Source organism: Balaenoptera acutorostrata, chromosome 18 (genome assembly GCF_949987535.1).
Source record: "Balaenoptera acutorostrata chromosome 18, mBalAcu1.1, whole genome shotgun sequence".
Lineage (NCBI taxonomy): Eukaryota > Metazoa > Chordata > Mammalia > Artiodactyla > Balaenopteridae > Balaenoptera > Balaenoptera acutorostrata.
Window position 1 is genome coordinate 33,505,638 of NC_080081.1, and position 21,616 is coordinate 33,527,253.

A 21,616-nucleotide genomic window follows, 5' to 3' on the forward strand; every position below is an offset into this window, starting at 1 on the left:
AATACATATAAATGTACAGTAGCTAGCAACATGGAAAACTGGCTAAAAAATTGTTTTCCTTTAGAAGCATTCAGTTCATAGTTTTAATTTTCAAAAATTAGAGACCAGCACTTTAGTTAAACAACCTGATTTATATTTTACAAGTGCTATTTGGGGTCCAAAAAAAAAATGTTTACTATATACAAATGATTGAATTTAATAACACATTTCCCATTTAAACATGTTGACTTATTTCTGGATCAATGCACAGTTTAACCAACGGCAAAAGTTGAGAAGTGAGTAAGAATAGACATGTCCTGTGGTAGCAACATACAGAACATTCCATTCTCATAAATGACAGGCTATTAACCATACCTTGATTTTCCTGTAAACTACTTTAAAAAACAATTACAAAGCTAACATTTCATTGTCATTTACAGGTATGTGAGCTCCTTTACAGGTTTACATATGGACAGTCTATCTGACTAGAATGATCTGGGTGCACCCTTGCCTGGAGGCTGGGAGATGTATTCTTTTGGGCATTTTCCATCTCTGCGATTTTGGACAAAAAGAATTTTAGAAATGGTAGGTATCATTACATTTGGAGTATCTATGAATATTCTAGCTAATAGAAGTTCATATTTGGGGTCCCAGTGAATTAGGAGAAAACATCTGCATTCTAATAATAGATATGTGGATGTCAGTTAAGTTTCACTGTTTGAAGACCCATTAACTCATTTCCTGCTTTTAACAAATACACAGATTAGACTTTTCATTTGTAAAATAAAAACACATTGCCTTTAAGCTAAAAAAATCCATTTAAAAAATACATGGATATATATTTTAACACTCACAACAATGCAAGGGAAATCCCAACAGTAAATTACTAATAATTAAAATAAACAGTAAGTTGAGGAAAGGGATCCCCTTCTTCAGAGAGCCTTGTAACAAGTTATCCATCTGCATGAAATAGTTTTACTAGATTGTGTCAGAGACTGCTCCTACCCCTTTATCTTTATCGTACTGAATAGAGAACAGACACAACTGAACTTTAAAAGTCAACTAACTGGATGATGAGAACAAATAATAATAGTTAACATTTACTGAGAGCTTAAAACTGTATAATAGGGCTTCCCTGGTGGTGCAGTGGATAGGAATCTGCCTGCCAATGCAGGGGATACAGGTTCAATCCCTGGTCCGGGAAGATCCCACATGCCGCGGAGCAACTAAGCCCGTGAGCCATAACTACTGAGCCTGCGCTCTAGAGCCCGTGAGCCACAACTACTGAAGCCCGCGCGCCTAGAGCCTGTGCTCTGCAACAGGAGAGGCCACCGCAATGAGAAGCCCGCGCACCGCAACGAAGAGTAGCCCCCGCTTGCCGCAACTAGAGAAAGTCCGCACGCAGCAACGAAGACCCAACACAGCCAAAAATAAATAAATAAATAAATAAATATTTAAAAAAAAAAAAACAAAAAACTGTATAATAAATACCATTTAGTTCTGTGATGCACAGAATTATGTAATATATCAGTTATGGTTTCTTCTTTCATTTACAAGTAAGACACTTTAATGGATAAAAGGAATTGAGAATATCCTCACATCTGGTAACAATGATTTCTGGAATTTCTTCATATCTAGTAACAGTGATTTCTACAGAAGGAGAAACTAAATGATCACATATCTGGCATATGCCATAGAAATAAACAGGTTACACATACATTTATTAAAACCAGGAAGGGCTAAAAGTTTGCTGACTGAAAAAAATAAGTAGAACAAAAATAAAACATGAAAGTCATTATATTATTAAAGCATTCAAGATCTTACTTATTGAATCTTAAATAGAGTATAGCAAAATTCAATCGCTATATAGAAGAAAGCAATTATACGGTCTAAACAAAGTTAATATAGCTTAGCTTAGAGCTAGATTTTTACACTGTTTCTGTTGAAAACGGCCAACTCTGTTTCTTTAACCCTTAATGTCATTGCCATGATGTTCTTAAAAAATGTTACTAAAAGTCATGTAGGCTGTCTTTTAATTCATAATAAATATGTCACAACATCATATGGTACAGAGTCTAGAATCTTTAAGGTGCCATTTGCTCAAGAGCAAGTAATTTGCTAAATGTCACGTTAGTAGGTTGAAAAGATAATCCAACTTGATAGAATTTTAATAACTCCTAAAATTCACTGATACCTTACAAAGTTCTGGTTGGATAACTTAAAAATAAAATCATATTCCGATTGGAGGATCTGAATAAATACTAATTCAAATGACTTAAAAGGAATATGGAGTGGGTTGAATGGTGGTCCCTCCCCAGAATGTATGTCCATGTTCTAATCCCTAGGACCTGTAAATGTTACCTTACATGGAAAAAGTTTTTTTGCAGATGTGATTAAGTTAAATATCTTGAGAAGAAGAGCCTGTCCTGGGTTATTTGGGTGGGTCCTGAATGCAATCACATATATCCTTATAAAACACATACAGGGGAGAAGGTGATGTGAAGACAGGGGCAGAGACTGGAGGTGATGTGGCCATAAGCCAAGGAAAGCAAGGAATGCCTGGAGCCCCAGAAGATGGAAGAAGCAAAGAACAGATTGCCCCTAGAGCTTGTGGAGGGAGCATGGCCCTACAGACACCTTGGTTGCAGACTTCTGGCCTCCAGACTATGAGAGAATAAATTTCTGTTGTTTTAAGTCACCAAGTTTGTGGTAATTTATTACGGCAACCACAGTTGCCATATGAATACAGTATCATTGTGAATTTTGTTGTTGTTGTTTTGCTTTGGTTTCCAGAGTTCGGCTTTATTTTGCAGTACAGAAATCATTTGGAGCCATCGTGAGACAGACATTGTTGAAGCAGAGGCTCTGTCAAATCAATACTGCATTGCAGTTTGGTCCATTGAAGAAGCCACACCTGGGATACAAAAGAAGCTCTACATTTACCTGCTTTATGATAGGTTTCTTTCCCCTCTGCTCTCATCAATTTTATTAGGTTAAAACACCGCACAGAGGCTTCCTCCAAAATGACTCTCGACGTCTGGAGGTTGGTTAGAATTGGAGGCCCCCATAAACCAAGCTTGTGGCTGTGCTGCCTGGGCACTGTTATAACACGTGATGTAAATGAAAAGGGGTGGGGAGGAGTGAGGGGTGCTGTCGCTGATTATGGAACATTCGATTCTGAATCTCCTTAATGTCAAGAGGACAGATGGCACAAACTGTACTGACCCAGCTCTTGAGCAGCAGAAGCTCATAACTGCCTTTAAGGTTACGCTGATTAAAAGATACAAATACTCTATCAAGTTCTCTGTATCAGTATCACGTTTCAAAACTGATTCTTCACTAGAAAAAATCAGCTAGTATCAGTTAAATTGAACAGAATGTGGGAACCTGCCAATTCTGAAGAGCCACTCCATGAAAACAAGTTCATACATGATATTAGAAAGGGGAGGAATATTTACTGGTACAGTGCTCTGCAATCTCTCAGTTTTGATCACAAAAGCAGGCCTTACAATATTGATTTCATACAATATGCATCATTTGCCAAATTTTAAGTTTGTCCTAATTAGATGGTAACAGGTACTGCTGTCAGTCTTCCCCATACATGTCATTTTTCTTCTGCTTCATTTCCTCAGAGTCAAACTCAGATCCCATCATCCTCTTATAGATGTCCTTAATGTCATCACAGGTCATCTCAAAGTGTGAGTTGTTGCATCACACGTAGGGGTTATAAAGATCTGGCTTTCTGTTCCCAAATCTTTTGGTACAAGGAAGTCACTGATGCTAACGAATTTCTGCTCAGTTGGTTCCAAGGGCTTCAGAGCTGGTCTGATTTCTTTCTCGGGTTCCTTGGTCTCCACGGTTGTGCTAGCGACGGCAACGTACTTGCCCTGTGCTGCCACATTGTGTGCAGAGGAGATCATGCAGACATAGATATCTGACTTCTGGTTGACTTGGTTCTGTGGAGTAATGATCTGGCAGGAGCTGGCATTGCTGATGTTCTTGATGAGGTGGCTGAGGATCCAGATGACTCTGATCACCTGGCCCAATTTTCTTTTCTGTTTTTTAAATATTTCTTTATTTGGCTGTGTTGGGTCTTAGCTGTGGCATGCGGGATCCTCTTTGTGACATGCGGGATCCTTTGCTGCAGTGCATGGGCTTCTCTCTAGTTGTGGCACACGGGCTCAGTAATTGTGGTGCTCGGGTTCTCCAGTTGTGGCGCTTGGGCTCTAGAGAGTGTAGGCTCAGGCTCAGTAGTTGCGGCGCGTGGGCTTAGTTGCCCCACAGCATGTGGGATCCTAGTTCCCCGACCAGGGATCGAACCCGCATCCCCTGTGTTGGAAGGTGAATTCTTAACCACTGGACCACCAGGGAAGTCTCTGGCCCACTTTCTCTACTCGATCACAGATGATGGAGTAGCTGGGATCACAGGTGAGCTTCTTACAGCGAGCAATCTCTCCTTCAGATTTTACACCAATCACTTTTCCATTTTGCATAATGATTTCTTCAATTGGTTTATTCAGCACGTATGTACCTCCGTAAATAGCACTTAGCTGTGAAAATCCTGTGGCAGTTCTCCAAGGCTGTAGAGTGGATAAAGGTATGGGCTTTTGCCTTATCTCGCCAAAGACTCACTGTAAAGTTTAATCCTGTTAATGGTTTCACAACATGGTTGATATAAATAGTCATCAGTTCTGTAAAGTGCCAGCGCATGACCAGTAAAACCTATAACATCTTGGCCCAAGTCAAATTTCTTATACACCTCTCTCATGGCCATCTTCCTAGGATCAATGCCCTCAAAAGTTCTAGGATAGTTCTCATCAAAGCTGGCAACATACACCAGGAATTTTCTGAATCGACGTTTTTCAAACGCCCCATTAGGCTAGATGCCAGGGCTTCTGCTTCAGTGGAAGGAGCCTTGCAGATTTTTCCTCCTTTATAAACAAAGCTCCCTTCAGTCACTTGGAAATGCAGATAGCGAATGACCTGTGTAAAAAGCAGCATCTTAACCAGCTGACCATGTGGCATAAGGAACTTGGGCATTAAGTCAACATTCCAGTCTCTTCCTCTCCCCATGGATGCTGGTGGTGCTCCGGGTATTTTAAATCTTTTGTATAAATCTTCCAGTGGTGTTACAGATGATGCACTCTCTCCTCCAGAACATGGGTTTCTATCCATGTGAAGAACGTTCTTTCCATTCACTGACATTATACCTGACAGGATACATTCCATCAGGCCAGTGCCCAGCACGATCATGTCGTACCTCTCATTCACGGAGGGGCCGGGCGCAGACTGAAGCCCAGAGGAAGGAGAAGGCGCAGCACTCTAGGAGTCGGGGGCTAGGCGGCCACCCCGAGGAGGCGGGCGGAAGCGCTCAGGCCGGGCTGGCCCGGGGGGAAAAGTGAAGCAGGAGCAGAGAGGAAACGGAGCTGGCAAAGAGGGAGCCAGCTGCCACCTCAGACGGGAAGAGAGAGCCTGTTGTTTTTGTTTTTGTTTTTTTTTTAAAGAAATTCACGTTCTTTTATTTATTTATTTATTTATTTTTGGCTGTGTTGGGTCTTCGTTTCTGTGCGAGGGCTTTCTCTAGTTGCGGCAAGTGGGGACCACTCTTCATCGCGGTGCGCGGTCCTCTCACCATCGTGGCCTCTCTTGTTGCGGAGCACAGGCTCCAGACGCGCAGGCTCAGTAGTTGTGGCTCACGGGCCCAGTTGCTCCGTGGCATGTGGGATCTTCCCAGACCAGGGCTCGAACCCGTGTCCCCTGCATTGGCAGGCAGATTCTCAACCACTGCACCACCAGGGAAGCCCGAGCCTGTTGTTTTTAATACTCATACTGGAGAGCAAAAGATGTACCTATTGATGTTGTTTAACATCACACATGTTGTGCTTCATATGCTGTTTACTGTTTACTGATGGAAGGACACAATCGTGTGGCAGAACGAACAACGTGGATGGGAACAAAGAGGACGTGTATCTACTTCTATCTCTGCTCCTAGTAAGTGTAACTCACGACAGGTCAGAAAACCTCTTTAGATTTTGTTTCCTCATCTGCTAAATGGGTGGAATGTTTTCAATAACCTCTAAGTTTTTCCCAACTCTAAACTTTTGGGACTCTTTAAAGTGTTAGGGACTTCCCTGGTGGTGCAGTGGTTAAGAATCTGCCCGCCAATGCAGGGGACATGGGTTCGATCCCTGGTCTGGGAAGATCCCACATGCCGTGGAGCAACTAAACCTGTGCGTCACAACTACTGAGCCCACGTGCTGCAACTACTGAGCCCGTGTGCTGCAACTACTGAAGCCCATGTGCCTAGAGGCCGTGCTCCACAACAAGAAGCCACCGCAATGAGAAGTCCATGCACCGCAACGAAGAGTAGCCCCTGCCCACCGCAACTAGAGAAAGCCCGCGCGCAGCAACGAAGACCCAACGCAGCCAAAAAAAAAAAATTAAATTAAAAAAATATAAAGTCTTAAAAAGAATAAGGCACAGTGTGAACATCATTATGATAAAAATTAAGATATTAAAATCATAACAATGGACAGCTTGGTCAACTGAAATCTGCCAGAAGATTTATAAGATTTACAGGATTGCATAAATTTATAAAAGGTAATTATTAAATACTTATCAAGAGTTGGCAATATGTAAAATTCTCCATAAAGTATTAGCTTTTACAAACATTCATGTAGCACCAGTTATATGTCCAGAAATGTTATCAGGCTCCATGCACTATAATAGAAAAAAAGCCTGAATGGTTTATAGAAACTAAACTACTACCTATTATATGGGTATTAAAAAAGTTAATACACGTAAAACACAAATAGTGCTAGGCATAGTAAGAGATCAATAAATATTAACTTTATTATCTAGAATAAATCTTATTTTTTCTTGAGTATCTTCTATCAATAAAAAGAACCTTATACTACAACTTTTTAAGATAATATTAAGAGGGTTTACGTAGTAACAAAATTTTTAAAAGCTTAACTATCTGATTTTTATTCATGGCAACCATTTTTTTATTCCTCTAAAACATACACTTCCAATCAATCCTGTTTCCTTTTTACTGAAAGAACTTTTCATAATGACTGCAGTACTGAAGTATAATTTAGAAGCAGTCTCTAAAACTGGAAGTAACGTTCATCTAAATATGCCTGCCAAGTTTAAAAATGTATTAGGAGTTAAATTGAAACATTTTGAAAATGACTCATTGTGGACCAGAATATACACTGTAGGAAATAAGAGCTCATTTACAAGTGGGAGAAATACACTCACACTTCAACTGTGGTAATTCTCTGGACTTTCCTTCCAGTAAACATCATATTTTAAAATAATCGTGGAAAATATCTTACTTTTAACTGAAGTTTTTAGGAGTTGATTTAGTCAGCTGGCTTTCCAATATTTTACACGTATCTTTTTTTGGACGTGGATATATTTACCAAATGTAAATCTATGAAAATTTCCCCCTAAGCAACAGAGCAGCAGCCTATAAAGAAAGCTGTACAAACACACACACACACACACACACTCTCTCTCTCTGTGATTCAATTCATATGCATAATGACTGATCACCTATGACTCTGGATTTCTAAGAAAGCATCTTAAAAAATGTGCAGATATATAATGAAGTGTTTTCTTTCATTTACAAACACAACGTTATTGATAAGTCACCAGGAGGACATGTACTTGAGTTCTTTTTCTAGTAATACTTAGATATTTGTACGGATTCTATCTATTCTCTCTGCTTGTGACCCAAAATTACACATTTCTGAGGCAGCTGGCTAGATTTAGAAAAGATCATAGACCCCACTCATCCCCCTCCACCCACCTCTGTAAAAAAAAAAAGAAAAAAAAAGGTCTGCAAGATGAATGGACCTGAAACCTTGATCTCACTACCACACATTCTCTCTAAGCTAATTCATAAGCCACATACTGAACTGTATCTTTGATCATAACTTTAATGTGACCCTTAAGCTGAATTCAGTGAAAAAGTGCTTATGAATTAACAACATGATTGCACTGTTTAAATTTTCTGAGCTTTATTTCCTATTTCATCAATTATTTATTGATCAGGAAGTGTAGTAAACAGTTCATTATAGTAACTATTGGCACCCCCCTTTATCTAGAAACTATCCCTACCCTCAAACCATGTTTTAAATGATCCCTGGCAACAACGAGCAGTCTGGGTGTGGGCTGTAACCCAAAGTGGGACAATCAGCACTTGCCCTGTGGCAAATTTGACGCATAAATGCTCTGGAGCACCTCTTCATTGTGTATATATCGTCATGGCAAAGGGAGTCTCAAGATCCTGAATTATTAAAACAAATTTTAATAAATATTTATTGCAGAATAGTTTTAGATCCGGTGTTATTTTTCATTTTATTTTTTTCATCTTTATACATCCAGAGTCACTTATTATTGTGAAAAGAATATAGTTTAGTTTTTGACTCAAACTGTATTTCTTTTCCTGTATAATAGTGAGTTCATCACATTTACAACTGTTGTCAGAAAAGACACAATCGGTCATCTGCCATCTTAAGAATTTATATTTTCTGTGTATTGCTTCTTTGTTGTTTGCTTTGTTATCTATCTTTTGTTATAAGGTCTGTGCTTTCTTTTTTCTTCCCTCTCCTCTGGCAATATACAAAGGATATCGTCTGTTTTCAGTTTAATTAATGTTTTGTTTCCTGACTAAGTAATATGTTTAAATAGATATTTCTTGATAAAACCACTAATTCTTATGAAGTTTGAGGAAATTATAATTATACAATATTATGTATATTATATACACACTATTTCCTCTTACCATCAATTCTCTAATTTTAGTTGCAAGTTGCTATTTTTGCCTCTACTTATGTTAAATCATTATTTTTATGTTGTAATTTCCCCATAACAATTATGATTACAATGTGTTTTGAAAGCAGAATGACAATAGTTATTGAGACTTAATTTTACATTAAATATTCACTGCCAGTTCTTTTATACCTTGACATCTCAATTCATGAGTTCTTTGTTTTTTTGTTTTTTTTTTAATGATTTCTTTGATTCTTTGGTTAGTGAGGTTACCATTTCAAGTAGGTTTTTCAGGAATGCCACGTGGGTAACAGGCTTCCTGAGTCCTCACATGACTAGTGAGTTTTCATCACTCAGGAGGCAAAAAATGTCACCCCTCACATAGTCTCACTTACCTGAATCACACTCTTGTTTTATTTCTCTCAAATAATTGTTACTTTCTAAAATTATCTTATTTTGTCGCTTATTTATATGTGTTGATTTACACCATAGGAACGTAAATTCCACTGAGACAGAGACCACTGTTAAATCTTCAATCCCAGTGTTAAAGTGCTTGCTCAAAGCAGGTTGTTAATAAATACTGCTAAATGAATAAATAAAGTATAAAGTTATGGAGGAAAAACTTAAGCTCAACCTGTATTTTTTCCTTAGCAAATGACTTACTTATCCAGCCCAGATGCTTCTAATAATGGTCCTTTAATGTTCATATTCAATAACTTCACTTGGATTACTACATTGCTATTTCCCATCCTCTTCACAGCACCCAGAATGTGGTGAGTTCTGATAAACTTCAGAAAGAATTTTCTTTTATTGTATCTCTAAATATTTTTTTCCTCTTCCATTTTGTTTTCTTCCATTGACACACTAATTTTCTGAATGTGGATATGTGTTGTCTGTTCTCCATGTCTAATACCTCCTCTCTAACCGTCTGCATCACTTCTTTGTTGCTTTTTCTTTTCTTTTTTTGATTTGTTTCTGTTTTATAAACCCCCCCTTAATTCAGTTTTCTGGATCTCCCTACCCCCCCTTTTTCTCTTTAATTCCTTTGTAAGTTTTGTATGTCATTTTTCTATGTAATTTTTTTCTTTAACTTTGCCAGTCGCCTTCCATCTTATTCTTTTGCAAAGCCTTTGGTTTCAAAGAGTCTGTGCTTTCTTAAATTCTTTTAGTTCTGAATAGGTTATAATCTATAAAATCTTTCTAGATTCCTAGCATAGATCTTTTAAAATGTTCTCTTTATCTTCTGCAGCTTTTATAGGACTCCTACTGTCTCCTTCCATTTAAAAAAAATATTTACATATATCTCATACTTGTCCTCCCTGAACCAACCCCCCATCACTTAATAATCTTTGAATGAAGGCAGTTCTAGCCAAGCCTTCATTTCGCCTCTTTCCTGTTTAACAAAACATTGTTTGGATTGTTCCATTATCCAATGAACTGGAGGACTAGGAAAATATTATCTGGTCAGCAATTTCCTTGCTTAAAGGCAGGGAGAAAGCTGAGGTTATAAGAAGTGAGTCTGGAAGCTTATGTTTGTATTTTCTCCAAATACTTTTACCCATGGTCAAGTTTATGGGATCGGAAGTTTATAGTTCTAGACTTGTCTCTCATATTTTGTATTTATTTCTCTCTTTCTGGGAGAGTTAGTCATATTGGTAAAAAGTCAGTTTAGACTGCAAATTTCATCATAACCCCTCAGATTTTAAATAGCCCCCATTCAACCTATGGAACAGCAAGCATTCTTCTCTGCAATTGATCTGTTGTACATCTATTTGGTTTGCTTTAATACAAACCCCATCACTCTTGGTTGAGAATCTAAATTGCACCAAAGGAAAAAAGATACAGCACAACTAAACAGGCTCTCCTCTAGCTTGGCATTCCTGCAGATATATGATGGAGAAAGAGGTTGAAATTTCCAGCCTTTACCCCTTCACTGTAGGGCTAAGCTGTCTAATATAATAATAGCCTGAAGCCACAAGTAGCTATTTAAATTTAAATTAATTAAAATAAAATAAAATATATTCAGTTTCTCAGCTACACTAGCTAAACTTCACGTGCCCAACGTGGCTGGTAGCTACTGTATGGGATAGGGCAGATAAAGAATATCTCCATTATTACATAAAGTTCTACTGGAGAGTGCCAGGAGCTGCACAGAATTTCCTCTATATACTATCCACCTCACTGTACTCTACCTGCTAAATTGTAGAGTGTTCTGGTTACACTGTTTCTGACCAAAATTCTTTGAAATTTATGATACCATATTGAGGCTTCCATTAGTTTCCAATGGAGATGAGAGTATCTTCTTCATTTTATTTTCATCCATATAATATTCAAACAGAGAAAATCCTAAAAATGCTCTTAAAAAATCTTCATTTTTAGAAGTCCTCCATCAACTTAACATTTCAGAGTTCCCTTAAAAACAAATTTTTCTTTAAACCATAGGTCAGAGTTTCCTAGCCTATGATTTTATGCAATACTGGCTAACTTACAGTTACTTCCCTGTTAATCACTGAGAATGGAAGGAGGGATATCAAAATGGGGTATGTGACAGGTACAAGGTGCTCAATTCGCTAAATTTATTTACTGAATGAAAGTGTGAAATTTGAAGAGAATTACGCACTGGGCTCACTCAGAAATCTAGGTTTAACCAATCTGATTTAACCAACGACAGGTTAAGAATTAAGTAAAAAGCCTGTAAACATTTCATCAGTAATGTCCCTCTAGGTTGATCTACTAATCAACATTCTTTGAAACTGATATTTAAACTGCTTTCAATTCATCATTTATTTACTGTGTTATTAATTTCACAATTCCCATGTGTCTACAAAGATAATCTCAATAAAATGTTTTGCTGAAATTGAGATACCTCCTTCTATCACTGGCATTCTTCTCTAGAAGTTCTAGTAAATACCTCAAAAAAAAAAAAAAAGAAGTAAAAGTAGTTTGTCGAGAGTTAATAGTTAACTAATGGTGACTTCTGGTTTTCACCATTTCCATTTCTAAATGCTCACTATCTGTTTAACAATCTGTTTTAGAATGTTCATAGTGGGCTACATTCAAGTTTACTGATGTATATAGTTCTAGACTCTTTCCTCTTCAGTCTTTCAGAGCATAGGGACATTTGTTTATTTCCTGTCTTCTGGCCCTTGGTCTGATAACAATGTTTTAATAAGATAACCAACAGTTGCTCAAGTTCTTTCAAATCTTAGGGTACTTAGGGCATTAGCCTTCGAGAAGAAGCTTACATCTTCTTTGAAATTACTGGTTAAGGCACCAAGAAGGGCACAGTGATAGACAGTAATAACTAGCATTTCTTTAGAACTTATAGCTTACAAGTGTTTTCAAAAGCTGTTGTCATGTTTCTCAAACACATATTCGATGAATGGATAGCTTAGGATTATTTGGGGGGTTTTGTAGGAAGTACACTAGATACTAGGAGTAGAGGGAGGCAAAAAAATACGTCTTCCAAAAAAAAAAAATCTCTCCAGGTGACTGAAATTCATCTAGATTTGGGAACCACTGATACAGTAAAATGAAGACGAGTCCTGGGCACTCTTTTCAGCATTCGAACTGCCTTCATAATGTAAAGTTGTAAGTCAAAATGAACATGGTAAGCTCTAATCAACTGAAATTGATACTTGTTGAGAATTACTTATTTCAAAGACACTGAGGAGAGGCCTTACTATCTGCAACTGGGAAGACAGGCAGGAAGTCTGTGAATGACCCTAAGAGCTAAGCTGTGTGCTGTATGGACGCCATTCTGCTGAATGACATAATTAGAGTTCTGAGTTTTAGAACAATTACTCTGGAAGAATAAGTGATGAAAATAGGACTAAACTGAAAGTGGTGAGATAGTTCAGAGACTATTATAAATAGTTTAGGCAAGAGAAAAGAAAGACTTGACTAAAGCAGTGGCACCTGGGATTAAGAGGCGGGAAATGATTAGATATATTTAGGAATTAGAAAAAACATGATATTTGTTTAGTTTAAGTGTTCAGAGAGGCCTTTCTGGACTATCCTATCATGATATACCCTGCTGGAGCCATTATTCCTCCTCACACAATCTAGTTCATAGCAATCATCAAAACACATAATTATAACATAATAATTATGAATCTGTTTGCTTATTTTCCATTTCCCTCTATTGACTCTCAGCAGGGGCAACCTCCCATTTATCGATTTATTTATGTACACCAACATCTAGCACAGCAAATGGCACAGGGCAGTTATCAATAAATAACCTGTTGGTTGAATAAATGGGAAGAAGAGAGAGGAAAAAAAAGCAGTTGTGAACCACCAGCTTTCTTGTTCAAGTGTCTGGGCAAATGATGATGTTAGTCAGGATGCAAAACTATGGCAGGAAGAACAGGTCTGGGCAAGAGGATTAAGAGAGGGGGAAAGATGGAGCAACTGAGAGGTTATCGTACACAATTACAGCACGACCCCAGTCAAGAAGTAACGAGAAGCTGACCCAGGATGACTCCCAGCAGGAGTGTGGAGGATTTTAGAGATACTATAGGGGTAGAAGCTATGAAATTTGACAAACCTACACACAGGAGCAAGGGGAAAGGATTATTATTCTGAAAGTTCAAACAGAAATGACTTAAAAATGGCGGTATAGTTTATTGACTTGAAGTCAGCTGAAGCCACGTTCTGTTTTGGGAAGGGTGAATGTGAGAGGAAGCTTGAGTTTGTTTCACAAATACTGAGTTTAAAGTCCCAGAAAAACACTGAGATAAAAATGTCAATCACGTAGCTGGAAATACAAGTTTACAAAACACAAGAAAAGGTATGGTTTGAGTTTAAAAACATTGTTGATCATTACCTAAAGTGACAGTTAAAGCTGAGTAGAAGAGATCCCAGAAGGAAGAAATATATATGTGTATATGATCCAACATAAAAAGAATCAAATGTCATGAAAACAAAAGAGAAAAGAAAAACTGAAGAACTGTTTCAGATTAAAGGAGACTGAAGAGGCGTGATAACTAAAAGCAGAGCATAATTCTGGACGGGATGCTGTGCCAGAAAAAAAACTGTTATAAAAAGCTATCATTCGGACAACTGACAAAAATGGATAAAAGTATTATTATCAATGTTATCCTGAATTTGATAAGTGTACTGTGGTTATATAAGAGAATATTCTTATTCCTAGAAAATAAACCTTGAAGAGGCAAAAGTATATGATGCATTCAGTCTACTAAACTATTCAGAAAAAAAATAATGTGTGGGGTGAGGGGAGAGAAAGAGAAAGAGAGAGAGAGAATAAAAATGATAAAACAAATGTAGCAAAATGTTAAAAAGGGGTGAATTTAGATCAAAGATATAAAGGAGTTCTTTGCATCATTCTTGTAGCTTTTGTGCACACATGAAATTTGAAATAAGAAGTTAAAAAAGAATAAGGACCAAGATAGAATGCTGGAGCACAGCTTTGATTTTATAAGATCAACAGTGAAATTGATCTCCTGAGAGTGACGGCCATTGCGAGTTATTCAGGATTGAGGAGAGAAGAGGTGTAAGTTGGTAGGTATGAAAACAGCGTTCTCTATATCAATTGTTCCACCTAAACAACAAAATATGCTGATAACTCTAGTCTATTACTGTATAAAGATGTTCTGTCCCATGGACTTTCAGGTTAACAATATTGGCATCCATCATTAATTCTCCTGATATAGAGTAAATATCCTTTTTGGCCACAGAAGCTACCCAGTCCTTCTTTGAGAAAAAAAGACTGGCAGAAAACAATATCTAATTGCTTTGTGTATGTGTGTATTTTGACTCGCTGCACAAAAATATTCAAGATACATTCTTTTGCAAAAAATTTACCAAGTTTCATGAGGTTTTTCTTTCCCATCTGGAAAATAATGGGAATATTAGAGACTTTAGTTTATAATATGTTTGAAAACATGAATGCAGAATGGTTCAATTATAAAAACACACATCTCTGAATTTATTCATAATTAAATAAGAAGTATGTGGCAAAAAAAAAAAAGATACATTCTTTTGAAGTGGAGGAGAATAGGTGTATCACTTCAGAACCAGTAGTACCATTTAAGCCCAATTATAAGCAACAAATTATCCATGAATGGTTAAAGGACTCCCTGGGCCATTGTTTCTGGTGGGGCAAGGAATGTCAGATCAGACCAATACTTAATAAAGAAAAAGGAAGATAGATGAGAGGTGGATAAAACAAAATCCATACATTGTGATCCGAATATGGGTGTTTCTTATCGATTCCTTTCAAAGGCTTGTGTCTAGATTGAGAAGGAACAGATATTTTTCACCTCAGCAATAAATTTCTTAATGCTTTCATGTACACTACATTATGTACTACTATTTCCAAAGCCTTTACTAGGAAAGGAATAGAGTCAATTGTGGTAACTTAGGATGTAATGAGACCAGCTTGAGACATCCTATGTAAGTGGACAAATATATGTCAGATGTAACAGAAGCTTAAAAGCCAAGAGAAATTTGGGAACATGGGGCTAGCCTCTTTCAATATAAATGAAACAAACCAATAGGCAAATAGAACATTTTAAAGAAGAAGAGAAATCAAGTAACAAAAGATAATTTTATAGACTCTGAATAATCATTAGAGTATTTTGCAAATTTTCAAAGAAAAAAATCAAATACTAAAAATTATTTAAGAAGCACAAATTTATTGTATATTTTTTCTTTCATAAAGAGGTATGTCAAAAGTAACTTAATATAGGATTGAGAATCAAGAATTTCTGCATTCAAATAACAATTGTGATATGAATTACTTCATGTAACCATGAAAACTAAGAATAATATGAATAAAATTATCACAGAATTTATTAAGTAAACAAAGTTTAAGTACAGTACTATAGCTTTTATTTCAAATCTCAACATCCTCTATCCCATTAAGTTTATATTGAAAATGACACAAACATTTACTTGCCTGCTGAAGAAGCAAGGCAAGATTAAAAAACCAGATAAACAAAGATAAACAGTATAAGAATATGACAAAAGGTAGAATAAAAGCATGTCAAAACTGTTCTACTCTTCGGGATAAAGCACTGAATGGAAATTCAGGACAGCTGGCTGCTATATCAAGCTTTAAACTAGCCCAGTATAACATAAAACTCAATCTACTCACTAGATCTATTCCCCCTTACTTTTGTCTTCTATGAGAAGAAATGAGGACAAAATTCTCCTATTACCAGAGAAGTTGTAGGGATTGAAAGCATAATTTAGGTAATTATGAAAGCATAATTTAAGTAATATTCATTTAAAAATACTTACAAACTGAAAAAACTATTCCAAATACATCAAACCATAGTTTAAAAAAAAAAATTAAAACAACTATAACTGAAAAAAAAAAGCTATTAAAATTAATTCTGGATTACAAGCTAACACTTTAGATTCAAACATAGGTCTCTTCTGTAGGATCCCACAGATGTAACAGTGTATTCAAATTCATTCTAGTCACACTGATTGAGTTTAAAAATTTCCCCTTTGTGGCAGAAAGAATACTCAAAGTGCTTAGAGATTCAAAGTAACAGAACAAGAGGTAATAACTGTTCCTGTTCATGAAAGCTGGGTACTTGTTACTTACTATTAAATGAATTGTTGGACTTGAACTGGGACATACACAGGTCTTTTATATGCCTGAGAAAAGTCCATTTTTTGTAGAAAATTAAAGTCCTTCAGCAAAAAGCCTTTTTCATTCATGTTTGAAAGCGGCATACTACTTCCCTACATTTCTCTTTAAAATAACACAGGTTGTTTGATCATTAAATGAAGCATTTGATAAAGTAAAACTTTCAACAAAATGAAAAAGTTGAGATTAGTTATACCTGACTAGAAAATTGTGTATAGACATGTCTTGGACTTTACTTAAGCATGATTCACAGAAATCACAATGCATGTAAAGATTGAAACACACCTGTTTATTCTGATTTTGACACAAAGGAAACCAGAATCACACACTTGAGTATTAAAAACTCAACCTCTGAAAAATAAAATAATATTTTTCCTTGGGTTTCAGTATATACAAAAAATATACATGATATGCCCAAAATATTCTTAGGCAATCTATACCCAAAAAAAATTCAGTGGAGGGACTTCCCTGGTGGTCCAGTGGCTAGGACTCTGCACTCCCAATGCCGTGGGCCTGGGTTCGATCCCTGGTTGGGGAACTAGATCCCACATGCTGCAACTAAAGACCCCACATGCTGCAACTAAAGATTCCACGTGCTGCAACTAAAAGATCCTATGTGCCGAAACTAAGACCTGATGCAGCCAAATAAATAAATAAATATTTTTAAAAAAATTCAGTGGGTATTTAAAAAATATATATTGTCTTTTTCAAATAATAGTCCTAAATACTAGGTTCTTATTTTGAAACAAACAAAAAACAGGAAAAGTGAACTGCAGAGATTTAAAAAATTCACTCAAAAACAGCTTGGGTTCACCATTCTCTTTACATGGTAACTTAACCAGTGTATCAACTCTTTTGAGCTGTAGTTACAGATAATTTCAGGATCAAAAGGGACTTTAGACTCATCAAGCTACCCACTTGATACTTCGATCCTTACAAACATAATCCTACTGAATGCCTGGCCAGCTGATACCTGCACACTTCTAATGACGAAGAATATACTTGATGCCAAGGCATTTTGAAAATCCCTATTAGAAAGTTTACCTTTACCCTTTTTTGTAATGTTTACTCAGTGGTCCCAATTCTACTACTTTAGGCCTGACCACGTGAGAAAAGTACACTTCAAATATCTGTAGACAGTTATAATCTGACACTGTAGGACATTTTCTAATCTTTTGAATATGTTTGGTTATTTTCCTCTTAAGACCTTTGGTCTAGAGCTTGGGTGCCCAGACCCAGCATGATTCTATAAACAAGATAATCACCAATCACATTCTAGATATAACTTCTATTACTGTAGAATAGTATCTCCATATTAAAATCTTCCAAGCCTATACGGACATACCTCCTTTTATTGTGCTTTTGCTTTCTTGAACTTCGCACATGCTGCATTTTTCACAAATTGAAGGTTTGTGGCATCAAGCAAGTCTATCAGTGCCATTTTCCCAACATTTGCTCACTTAGTATCTGTGTCATATTTTGGTAATTCTCACAATATTTCAAACTTCTTCATTATTATTATATGTATTATGGTGACCTGGGATCAGTGATTTTTGATGTTACTAATGTAATTGTTTGGGGGCGCCATGAACCATGACTATATAAGGTAGCAAACTATTTATAATGTCCTCTGAACTATCTTCCTGTTATCAGTTTAGTATTACTTTCATCCCTCATTCTTCCGGGGTAATTGTTCTAAAACTGAGAACTCTGATCATGTCATTCAACAGAATGGCATCCAGACTGCATAGCTTGGAATTTAAGGTGATTCACAGATTCCCTGCCTATCTTCCCAGGCTCTCTCCCTCTCCTTGGGCCTCCCTATTCCCTGAGACACAGCAATACTGAAATTAGGCCAATCAGTACCCCTACAATGGCCTCCAAAGTGTTTAAGTGAAAGGAAGTGTCACACGTTTCTCATTTTAAATCAAAAGCTAGAAATGATTAAGCTTAGTGAGGAAGGCATGTTGAAAGTCGATATAGGCCGAAAGCCAGGCCTCTTGGGCTTAACAGTTAGCCAAGTTGTGGATGCAAAGGAAAAGTTCTTGAAGGAAATTAAAAGTGCTACTCCAGTGAACACAGGAATGAAGAAAGCAAAATAGCCTTACTGCTGATACAAAGCAAGTTTTAGTGGTCTGGATAGAAGACCAAACCAGCCACAACGTTCCCTTAAGCCAAGCCTAATCCAGAGAAAGGCCCTAAATCTCTTCAAGTTTTTGAAAGCTAAGAGAGGTAAGGAAGCTGCAGAAGAAAAGTTTGAACCTTGAAGAGGCTGGTTCATGGGATCATGAAATTTAAGGAAAGAAGTCAACTCCATCACATAAAACTTAAACACAAGGTGAAGCAGCAAGTGATGATGTAGAAGCTGTAGCAAGTTATCCACAAGATCTAGCTAAGATAATTAATGAAGATGCCTACAATAAACAAGTTATCAATGTAGATGGAACAGCCGTCTATTGGAAGAAGATGCCATCTAGGACTTTCATAGCTAGAGAGGAGAAGTCAATGCCTGGTTTCAAATCTTCAAAGGACAGGCTGACTCTCTTGTTAGGGGCTAATGAAGCTGGTGACTTGAAGTTGATGCCAATGTTCATTTACCATTCTGAAAATCCTAGGGCCCTAAGAATTGTGCTAAGTCTACTCTACTTGTGTTCTGTAAGTGGAACAACAAAGCCTGGATGACGGCACATCTGTTTACAACATGGTTTTACTGAATACTTCAAGCCCGCTGTTGAGACCTACTGCTCAAAAAACAAAAAAGATTCCTTTCAAAATATTACTGCTCAAGACAATGTGTTTAGTTAACCAACAGCTCTGAGGATAGATGTACAGTGAGATCAATGTTGTTCTCATCCCTGCTAACACATTGATTCTGCAGCCCATGGATCCAGGAGTAACTTCGACTTTCAAGTCTTATTATTTAAGAAATATCTTTAATTTTTTCATATGAACCATAGATTTGATATGTCTGGTTAAAAAAAATCCTGCTGTAAGATGAATAATGTTTGAGGATCTAATGTATAACACGGTGACTACAGTTGATAACACTGTATCATATAGTTGAAATTTGTTATGAGAGACCTTAAATCCTTAAATGTTCCCACCAAAAAAAAAAAAAAGGTAAATATGTGAGGTTGTGGATGTGTCAATTAACTCCATGAGGGGAGAATCCTTTCACAATGTATGTGTATATCAAATCATCACATTGTACACTTTCCATACCTTGCAATTTTATTTGTCAATTACACCTCAATAAGGCTGGGGAAAATAAACCCTATGAAGATTCGAGAAGCCACCACATCAGTAAGAAGTTTAAGTATCCACTGGTCAGAGGACTGCCAGGGCTTCCCCTCCAAAATAAAGGATAAATGATTGCATCTTGCTTATCCCTCCACCAAGAAAGAAGGTCAATAATCCCTGGTTCCAGTAATGGGTACCTGAGACACATTCCTATCTCTCACAACCTATGTTGAACAGTGGGTAATAAGAATATTCCTGGAAGCCACTGATACTCAGAAATGGCTAGCAATAATTTAACTGTAAACAGAAGTGACTGCAAACCACTTAATCAAAATGCATCCCTAACTCACTTACCCTTTCCAGGATCCCAAAAGGCCTGTGCTACTCCCATACCACCCAACAGAAGAGAAAGTTAGAGTGTAGATTAAGCAGAAAAAAATCTTCCTGCCAATGCAGGGGACGCGGGTTCGAGCCCTGGTCTGGGAGGATCCCACGTGCCGCGGAGCGACTGGGCCCGTGAGCCACAGTTGCTGAGCCTGCGCGTCTGGAGCCTGTGCTCCGCAACAAGAGAGGCCGCGATGGTGAGAGGCCCGCGCACCGCGATGAAGAGTGGTCCCCACTTGCCACAGCTAGGGAAAGCCCTCGCACAGAAATGAAGACGCAACACAGTCATAAATAAATAAATAAATAAATGAACGTGAATTTCTAAAAAAAAAAAAAAAAAAAAAAATCTTGCTGGTATTTTTATTTGGATGCCATTAAATGTACAGTTAACTTAATAGTGAGCAAGATAAAATAAAATTAGTTCTCCATCTACACCATACCCCAAAATGAACTCTGGACGGATGAAAGGTATTAACATGAAAAATATAACTATAAAAATTCATGTGGAAGAGTAAACGTACAAGAGTAGGCACAAGCATAGCCACAGCAATTCTGAAAAAGAATCTTAGAGTCAGCTGGTCAAGTTTCACTAAAAGTCTTTTGAAATTATTGACATGAATTGTAATAAGTTTATAGATTAATTAAGGAAAAATTAAATTGTGGGGATATCTAGAATCCTACTTTTTTGAAATCATCTAGCAACATTATAACCCTAAGCATGGGGATTTTCCCCTTTACTTTAATATTATAGCTCAAAAACCAGATAAGTACATTTAGCAATTTTAGGCATTTTATTAAAGTCCAAGCTTATTTTGAGTTTTAGATTCCAGACATTATTCTCATTTTTTCAATAAATCCTTGGTCCTATAATGTGCTTTAAAGTTCTGAGCACTAACATTATTTGCTGCTCATAGGTTATTTCTAGTGTGTCTAGAAATATTTTCTTTTTTTTCCTTCTTTGTCCTGATTTTAAAACTGTCCTAATTTTTTAAGGTTGGATGAAAATTAGCCTCCAAATAAGCAAAGTTTTACTATCACTTCAAGGAATTAAGAGCAAAAATTCCATTAATTAAAGCAGAGTTAACTCAGCAAATTTTTCTATAATACCAATAATTACTGTAGAACTACTATGTGCAAGACACTGTTCTAACGTGCTTTACAAACATTAAATGACTGAATTCTCCGTAATTCAGTAGATATTAAAGTATCACATGGCTTTCAGGATAAATACCAGTTGCTAGTGTATGAACAAGTAGGATAAGAAGGATTTTAGATTCAGAGTGTAGGACATTACAGAGCTTAGTATAAGCAGCCAATTTTAAGGTTTACTATTTACTATTTACACATTTACTATTCTTCTCTCTCCAAACTCACAAGCACATACCAAGTTAGCAAGTTATGAAATTTTGTGTGAATATAAGTTCTGGTTTACTTATGCTTTCTTTTAAAGCTTGTTAATTTGTCCATAAATATTATTCTAGAGCCATTACTAAATATATCACATTCAAAAACAACAACAATCTGGAAAAAGTAAAAACTACAAAGACAATTAAAAATCAGTGGTTTCCAGAGGTACAGGGGGAGGGGAAGGAATACTGAATATGTAAAGCA

General features: G+C 36.8%; 1 protein-coding gene and 1 pseudogene across 3 annotated transcripts in view; both read right to left on the reverse strand.

Annotated features, from left to right (window-relative positions):
* The window catches only part of PIBF1 (progesterone immunomodulatory binding factor 1), a 201,945-nt gene that overhangs the window by 112,103 nt on the left and 68,226 nt on the right, over positions 1 to 21,616 (reverse strand). The gene's annotated exons all lie outside the window — the stretch shown is intronic.
* LOC103012625 (rab GDP dissociation inhibitor beta-like) lies at positions 3,375 to 17,766 on the reverse strand (annotated as a pseudogene).